This window comes from Loxodonta africana, chromosome 2 (assembly GCF_030014295.1).
Source record: "Loxodonta africana isolate mLoxAfr1 chromosome 2, mLoxAfr1.hap2, whole genome shotgun sequence".
Classification (NCBI taxonomy): domain Eukaryota; kingdom Metazoa; phylum Chordata; class Mammalia; order Proboscidea; family Elephantidae; genus Loxodonta; species Loxodonta africana.
In genome coordinates, this window is record NC_087343.1 from 166,947,609 (window position 1) to 166,956,916 (window position 9,308).

Below are 9,308 nucleotides of genomic sequence, written 5' to 3' on the forward strand. Positions count from 1 at the left end.
AATCATACCATTAGGTGTGGTCTTTTAATGAGAATTTGGGGTCTGTATCCCATTGGTCTCCTGCTCCCTCAGGAGTTGTCTCTTGTGCTCCCTGACAGGGCAGACATCGATTGTGGCCGGGCACCAACTTGTTCTTCTAGTCTCAGGATATTGTAGGTCTCTGGTTCAAGTGGCCCTTTCTGTCTCTTGGGTTCTTAGTTGTCGTGTGACCTTGGTGTTCTTCCTTTGCCTTTGCTCCCGGTGGGTTGAGACCAATTAATGTATTTTAGATGGCTGCTTGTTGGCATTTAGGACCCCAGGTGCCACAATTCAAAGTGGGATGCAGAGTGTTTTCATAATAGAATTGTTTTGCCCATTGATTTAGAAGTCCTCTCAAACCAAGTTCCCCAGACCCCAGCCCCTGCTTCGCTATCCTTTGAAGCTTTCATTTTATCTCGGAAACCTCTTTACTTTTAATCCTGTCCAATTAGGCTGACCTTCCTTGTTTTGAGTGTTGTCTTTCCCTTCACCCAAAGCAGTTCCCATCTACAGATTGATCAATAAAAAGCCCTCTCCCTCCCTCCCTCCCTCCCTCCCCCCTTTGTAACCACAAAAGTATGTGTTCATTTCCGTTTTTTCTATTCCTCAAGATCTTATAATAGTGGTCTTATACAATATTTGTCCTTTTGCAACTGACTCATTTCGCTCAGCATAATGCCTTCCAGATTCCTCCATGTTATGAAATGTTTCAGAGATTCGTCACTGTTCTTTATCGATGCGTAGTATTCCATTGTGTGAATATACCACAATTTATTTACCCATTCGTCCGTTGATGGACATCTTGGTTGCTTCCAGCTTTTTGCTATTGTAAACAGAGCTGCAATAAACATGGGTGTGCATATATCTGTTTGTGTGAAGGGTCTTGTATTTTTAGGGTATATTCCGAGGAGTGGGATTTCTGGTTTGTATGGTAGTTCTATTTCTAACTGTTTAAGATAACGCCAGATGGATTTCCACAGTGGTTGTACCATTTTACAATCCCACCAGCAGTGTATGAGAGTTCCAGTCTCTCCGCAGCCTCTCCAACATTTATTATTTTGTGATTTTTGAATTAATGCCAGTCTAGTTGGTGTCAGATGGAATCTCATCGTAGTTTTAATTTGCATTTCTCTAATGACTAATGATCGAGAGCATTTTCTCATGTATCTGTTGGCTGCCTGAATATCTTCTTTAGTGAAATGTGTGTTCATATCCTTTGCCCACTTCTTGATTGGGTTGTTTGTCTTTTTGTGGTTGAGTTTTGACAGAATCATGTAGATTTTAGAGATCAGGCGCTGGTCTGAGATGTCATAGCTGAATATTCTTTCCCAGTCTGTAGGTGGTCTTTTTACTCTTTTGGTGAAGTCTTTAGATGAGCATAGGTGTTTGATTTTTAGGAGCTCCCAGTTATTGGGTTTCTCTTCATCATTTTTGGTAATGTTTTGTATTCTGTTTATGCCCTGTATTAGGGCTCCTAGGGTAGATCCTATTTTTTCTTCCAAGATTTTTATCGTTTTAGTCTTTATGTTTAGGTCTTTGATCCACTTGGAGTTAGTTTTTGTGCATGGTGTGAGGTATGGGTCCTGTTTCATTCTTTTGCAAATGGATATCCAGGTATGCCAGCACCATTTGTTAAAAAGACTATTATTTCCCCAATTGACTGACACTGGTCCTTTGTCAAATATCAGCTGCTCATACGTGGATGGATTTATATCTGGATTCTCAATTCTGTTCCATTGGTCTATGTGCCTGTTGTTGTACCAGTACCAGGCTGTTTTGACTACTGTAGCTATATAATAGGTTCTGAAATCAGGTAGGGTGAGGCCTCCCACTTTCTTCTTCTTTTTCAGTAATGTTTTGCTTATCCGGGGATTCTTTCCTTTCCATATGAAGTTAGTGATTTGTTTCTCTATTCCCTTAAAGTATGACATTGGTATTTGGATTGGAAGTGCGTTGTATGTATAAATGGCTTTTGGTAGAACAGACATTTTTACTATGTTGAGTCTTCCTATCCATGAGCAGGGTATGTTTTTCCATTTAAGCGTGTCCTTTTGAATTTCTTGTAGCAGAGTTTTATAGTTTTCTTTGTATAGGTCTTTTACTTCCTTGGTAAGATTTATTCCTAAGTATTTTATCTTCTTGGGGGCTACTGTGAATGGTATTGATTTGGTTATTTCCTCTTCGGTGTTCTTTTTGTTGGTGTAGAGGAATCCAAGTGATTTTTGTATGTTTATTTTATATCCTGAGACTCTGCCAAACTCTTCTATTAGTTTCAGTAGTTTTCTGGAGGATTTCTTAGGGTTTTCCATGTATACGATCATGTCATCTGCAAATAGTGATAGCTTTACTTCCTCCTTACCAATCTGAATACCCTTTATTTCTTTGTCTAGCCTAATTGCCCTGGCTAGGACTTCAAGTACGATGTTGAATAAGAGCGGTGATAAAGGGCATCCTTGTCTGGTTCCCGTTCTCAAGGGAAATGCTTTCAGGTTCTCTCCATTTAGAGTGATATTGGCTGTTGGCTTTGCATATATGCCCTTTATTATGTTGAGGAATTTTCCTTCAATTCCTATTTTGGTGAGAGTTTTTATCATAAATGGGTGTTGGACTTTGTCAAATGCCTTTTCTGCATCAATTGATAAGATCATGTGGTTTTTGTCTTTTGTTTTATTTATGTGATGGATTACATTAATGGTTTTTCTGATATTAAACCAGCCTTGCATACCTGGTATAAATCCCACTTGATCAGGGTGAATTATTTTTTTGATGTGTTGTTGGATTCTATTGGCTAGAATTTTATTAAGGATTTTTGCATCTATGTTCATGAGGGATATAGGTCTAAAATTTTCTTTTTTTGTAATGTCTTTACCTGGTTTTGGTATCAGGGAGATGGTGGCTTCATAGAATGAGTTGGGTAGTATTCCGTCTTTTTCTATACTTTGAAATACCTTCAATAGTAATGGTGTTAAGTCTTCTCTGAAGGTTTGGTAGAACTCTGCAGTGAAGCCATCTGGGCCAGGACTTTTTTTTGTTGGGAGTTTTTTGATTACCATTTCAATCTCTTTTTTTGTTATGGGTCTATTTAGTTGTTCTACTTCTGTATGTGTTAGTTTAGGTAAGTAGTGTTGTTCCAAGAATTTATCCATTTCTTCTAGGTTTTCAAATTTGTTAGAGTACAATTTTATGTAGTAATCTGATATGATTCTTTTGATTTCATTTGGTTCTGTTGTGATGTGGTCCTTCTCGTTTCTTATTCGGGTTATTTGTTTCCTTTCCTGTTTTTCTTTAGTCAGTCTAGCCAATGGTTTATCAATTTTGTTAATTTTTTCAAAGAACCAGCTTTTGGCTTTGTTAATTCTTTCAATTGTTTTTCTGTTCTCTAATTCATTTAGTTCAGCTCTAATTTTTATTATTTGTTTTCTTCGGGTGCCTGATGGATTCTTTTGTTGCTCACTTTCTATTTGCTCAAGTTGTCGGGACAGTTCTCTGATTTTGTCTCTTTCTTCTTTTTGTATGTGTGCATTTATCGATATAAATTGGCCTCTGAGCACTGCTTTTGCTGTGTCCCAGAGGTTTTGATAGGAAGTATTTTCATTCTCGTTGTTTTCTAAGAATTTCCTTATTCCCTCCTTGATGTCTTCTATAACCCAGTCTTTTTTCAGGAGGGTATTGTTCATTTTCCAAGTATTTGATTTCTTTTCCCTAGTTTTTCTGTTATTGATTTCTAGCTTCATTGCCTTATGGTCTGAGAAGATGCTTTGTAATATTTCGATGTTTTGGATTCTGCAAAGATTTGTTTTATGCCCTAATATGTGGTCTATTCTAGAGAATGTTCCATGTGCGCTAGAAAAAAAAGTATATTTTGCAGCAGTTGGGTGGAGAGTTCTGTATAAGTCAATGAGGTCAAGTTGGTTGATTGTTGTAAGTAGGTCTTCCGTGTCTCTATTGAGCTTCTTACTGGATGTCCTGTCCTTCTCCGAAAGTGGTGTGTTGAAGTCTCCTACTATATATGTGGAGGTGTCTATCTCACTTTTCAATTCTGTTAAAATTTGATTTATGTATCTTGCAGCCCTGTCATTAGGTGCGTAAATATTTAATATGGTTATGTCTTCCTGATCAATTGTCCCTTTTATCATTATATAGTGTCCTTCTTTATCCTTTGTGGTGGATTTAAGTCTAAAGTCTATTTTGTCAGAAATTAATATTGCTACTCCTCTTCTTTTTTGCTTATTGTTTGCTTGATATACTTTTTTCCATCCTTTGAGTTTTAGTTTGTTTGTGTCTCTAAGTCTAAGGTGTGTCTCTTGTAGGCAGCATATAGATGGATCGTGTTTTTTTATCCAGTCCGTGACTCTCTGTCTCTTTATTGGTGCATTTAGTCCATTTACATTCAGCGTAATTATAGATAAGTAAGTTTTTAGTGCTGTCATTTTGATGCCTTTTTATGTGTGTTGTTGGCCATTTCATTTTTCCACATGCTTTTTTGTGCTGAGACGTTTTTCTTAGTAGCTTGTGAGATCCTCATTTTCATAATGTTTAACTTTGTGTTTATTGAGTCGTTACGTTTTTCTTGGCTTTTTTCTTGAGTTATGGAATTGATATTCCTTTTTGTGGTTACCTTTTTATTTACCCCTATTTTTCTAAGTAAAACCCTAACTTGTATCCTTCTATTTCGCCTTGTATCACTCTCCATCTGGCAGTTCAATGCCTCCTATATTTAGTCCCTCTTTTTGATTATTTTGATCGTTTAGCTATTGATTTCCATGATTTCCTGTTGTGTGTATTATTTTGTTTATTTATTTATTTTTTAGAATTAGTCTTAATTTGTTTGTTTTTGTGCTTTCTCTGTTTGAGTTGCGTTGATATCAGGACGTTCTGTTTTGTGACCTTGTATTGTGCTGGTACCTGATATTATTGGTCATCAGGCCAAACAATCTCCTTTAGCATTTCTTGCAGTCTTGGTTTAGTTTTTGCAAATTCTCTAAACTTGTGTTTATCTGTAAATATCTTAATTTCTCCTTCATATTTCAGAGAGAGTTTTGCTGGATATATGATCCTTGGTTGGCAGTTTTTCTCGTTTAGTGCTCTGTATATGTCGTCCCATTCCCTTCTTGCCTGCATAGTTTCTGCTGAGTAGTCTGAACTTATTCTTATTGATTCTCCCTTGAAGGAAACCTTTCTTTTCTCCCTGGCAGCATTTAAAATTTTCTGTTTGTCTTTGGTTTTGGCAAGTTTGATGATGATATGTCTTGGTGTTTTTCTTTTTGGATCAATCTTAAATGGGGTTCGATGAGCATCTTGGATAGATATCCTTTCTTCTTTCATGATGTCAGGGAAGTTTTGTGTCAGGAGTTCTTCAACTATTTTCTCTGTGTTTTCTGTCCCCCCTCCCTGTTCTGGGACTCCAATCACTCGCAAGTTATCCTTCTTGATAGAGTCCCACATGATTCTTAGGGTTTCTTCATTTTTTTTAATTCTTTTATCTGATTTTTTTCCAGCTATGTTGGTGTTGTTTCCCTGGTCCTCCAGAAGTCCCAGTCTACATTCTAATTGCTCGAGTCTGCTCCTCTGACTTTCTATTGCGTTGTCAAATTCTGTAATTTTATTGTTAATCTTTTGGATTTCTACATGCTGTCTCTCTATGGATTCTTGCAACTTGTTAATTTTTCCACTATGTTCTTGAATAATCTTTTTGAGTTCTTCAACAGTTTTATCAGGGTGTTCCTTGGCTTTTTCTGCATTTATCCTAATTTCATTCGTGATATCTTTAAGCATTTTGTAAATTAGTTTTTTATATTCTGTATCTGATAATTCCAGGATTGTATCTTCATTTGGGAAAGATTTTGATTCTTTTGTTTGGGGGGTTGGAGAAGCTGTCATGGTCTGTTTCTTTATGTGGTTTGATATGGACTGCTGTCTCCGAGCCATCACTGGGAAACTAGATTTTCCAAGTAGTCAGCTAAAAAAAAATGCAGTCAGATCCCTATCTGAATTCTCTCTCTGGCTCCGGGTATTCGGATGTTAATGGGCTCGCCTGGGGAGGGTGGGGGAGGGATCTGAGAGCTAGGAGTGTAGCACCACAGAATATAGAGCTGAACACCACGTTCACGCTCCGCCCCCGTTTGCCAAAATCCGGGCTGGACGGGTCCCTGGCTAGGACACTGCTTTCCTTGCTCGGAAACCAGTCCCTTCCTCCTGGGGACTTCCTCCGGTGCGCGGCACCGCTCGTGGGCACTGGGTGGGCGTTTCCCGCACGAACGGGTGGGCCCGCCCCCAGGGTCTATTCAGGGCAATAAAAATGGACTCCGTGCTCACGCCCCGCTCGTGCGCGCGCCCAAGCCCCAGCAGGACGGAACCCCGTCTGGGACGCTACTTTCTGCGCTTCGGGACCAATCAGTTCCTCCGCACGGCCAGGTGGGCCCGCCCCCTGGGTCAATTCAGGGCGATAAAAATGGACTCCGCGCTCACGCCCCGCCCGCGCGCGCCCAAGCCCCAGCAGGGTGGCACTCTGTCTGGGATGCTACTTTCTGCGCTTTGGGACCAATCAGTTCCTCCGCACGGCCAGGTGGGCCTGCCCCCTGGGTCAATTCAGGGCAATAAAAATGGACTCCGCGCTCACGGCCCGCTCGTGCGCGCGCCCAAGCCCCAGCAGGGCGGCACTTTGTCTGGGATGCTACTTTCTGCGCTTTGGGACCAATCAGTTCCTCCCGGGGACTTCTCCTTCCAGTGTGCCGCACCTCTCGCGCAAACTGGGAGGGCGTCACTCGCACGACCAGGTGTTCCCGCCCTCTGGGTCAATTCAGGGTAATAAAAATGGACCCCGCGCTCATGCCCCGCCCGCGCGCGCGCGCGTGCCCAGATCGCAGCGGAATGGCTCCCCGTCTGGGATGCTGCTTTCCCTGTTTTGAGACCAGACACCTCCGGGGATTTCTCCCTCTGGTGTGCCGTGCCACACGCGCGGACTGGGTGCGCGTCCTCCCGCACGAACGCGTGGGCCCCGCCCTGGGGTCACCCCAGGGAAACACAGCTGACCCCCCCCCCGCGCGCGCCCCGTCGGCTTCTCGCCTAACTCCCGGCGGACAGCAGGGCACCCCAGCTGGGACACTGTTCTCCCCCCTCTCAGATCAGTCACTGCCTCCCGGGTGTTTCTCCCTCCGGCTGCGCCCCTACGCCGCCCGCGCCAACCTGCTAGGCTTCCTCCCGGGATGGGTTCGGGGGGGAAGGGGTGGGCCCCCTTTCTGTGCCGTCTGCCCCCCTGGGCTCTGCCCCAGATCGAGCTCCGAAGGTCACCTGCCTGGTGCGCTGGCTCCTAGTTCTGAAAACAGTCGCTGTCTGCCCGTATTTGTTCGTCCTCCGTCTCTAAGTCTGTGCTTGTTGTTCAGAGTTCATAGATTGTTATGTATGTGATCGATTCCCTTGTTTTTCCGAGTCTTTGTTGCAAGAGGGATCCGCGGGAGCGTCCACCTAGTCCGCCATCTTGGCCCCCCTCCCCCCTTGTTTTATAGATGAGGAACTTGGGCCTCAGGGAGGTTGAGCTACTGCTTGCAGGTCACCAGGGAGTAAATGGCTGAGCTGCTGGTGCATGAATCTCTCCTTCCTATACCAACTGCTCTTTGTCTGCTGTGGCAGCCGACTTAAATCCCCTTCCTCCATTGTCTAGCCTGAGCCTGGCAAGCTTTTGAACTTCACTGAAGCTCAGTTTTGTGATCTGTAAAATGTCCATGATGGTAAGCATTCCTATGAGTAGGATAATGTAAGTCAAGTAGCTGCAAAAGGTCTGGCACCTAGTAGGCATAGGAGGAATATTTGTTTAATGAAGGAATAATAATTTAAGATTGTTATGATTAATAGTTATTATTTATCTGAGTGCTTCCCCTGTGCCAGGCCTGTGCTAAGCCCATCCCTTCCTGAGTCCCCAAACAACCGTTTGAGGTGGGTACCACAATATGTCTCCACTGAATCTCAGGAGGTCCATGGAACAGGTAGGGGAAGGATTGAAGTAGGGATTTTGGCTGAGAAAAGAGCTAGGTTGAATGAGTTCTATTTTTTTTTTTTTTACTTTAATTTGTATTTTATTTTAAGCTGAATTTACTCCTGAGCCATAAGTTTTTGTTTCTTCAGCTTCTTCTGGGATATGTTTTTCTTCTGTACAACCTCCTCTTCTGATTTAGGAACAATCTGTTCCTTTTCGGTAAGGATTATCTCAATGTGGCAAGGGGAGCTCATATATGGGTTAATTCAACCATGAGCTCTGTAAGCTCTGCGGCGCATCTTGGGGGCTTTGTTCACCTGAATGTGCCCAATGGCCAGAGAATCTACATCTAAACCCTTAAGTTCAGCATTACTCTCTGCATTTTTAAGCATGTGGAGCAAAAATTCAGCACTCTTTTTGGGCCACCGACCCTGTGTCCAACCCCACTGCTTGGCCTGGGCACACCTACCAACTCCACCATTAGAGCGTCGGAACGGCACACATTGCTTCTGCAAAGTGACATCTTTCAGATACTTGGTGGCTTTTCGGATATGCATACCTTTGATGGCCTGGGCAGTTTCCTGAGTGTTCTTAAAATGGACTCGAAGATTTGGACCTCTTGATTTGCATGATTTTGTGGGGTTTTCTGGGTCAAGTGAGTAGTGAACCATTTTGCGAGATCACCTCACGCCGCTTGCTGGAAGAGGAAGCTGAAAGAGTTCTATCTTTATGAACAAAAGAGATAATCTTAAAAAGAGGTGATACTTCTGAGAGCTTGGAGAGATTCTGAAACTTTGCTTTTTTCCCTACTCCTGTCTTGGTTTTTACTCCTCAAACCTTACCCATTTCCTATATGGATTAACAGTGAAATCTGTAAAAGGAAAAATTTTTAGGGGTCTGTTTTAGAAGTAGCTCCTAGGAGATGACTCTTATTCCCTGGTGGGGAGGCACCTCACAATATAGGGTGGGGCTTGGCAGCTGTGAGAAGTAAAGGGAAGCAGGGTGAGTCACTGTGGATCTATGAGGAGGACTGGGCTCATCATACCTTGCACCAGTGGTTCTCCACTAGGGGTGATTTTGCCCCCCAGGGAACATTTTGCCATGTCTCAACTTTGATTGTTGTAGTTGTTGTTGGTGGTGGTTGGGGGGGGATGGTACTGGCATGTAGTGGGCAGAGACCAGGGATGTAGATAAACATCTTACAATGCACAGGATAGTTCCTCACAACAAAGAATTATCTGGAACAAAATGTCAATAGTGCTGAGATTGAGATATGCTGATTTTCACCCATCCTATGACTTGATCTTCACAACAAAAC

General features: G+C 42.6%; 1 pseudogene; it reads right to left on the reverse strand.

Moving 5' to 3' along the window:
- Positions 1–7,779: 7,779 nt before the first annotated feature.
- LOC100676282 (large ribosomal subunit protein uL22-like) lies at positions 7,780–8,676 on the reverse strand (annotated as a pseudogene).
- Positions 8,677–9,308: the final 632 nt, after the last annotated feature.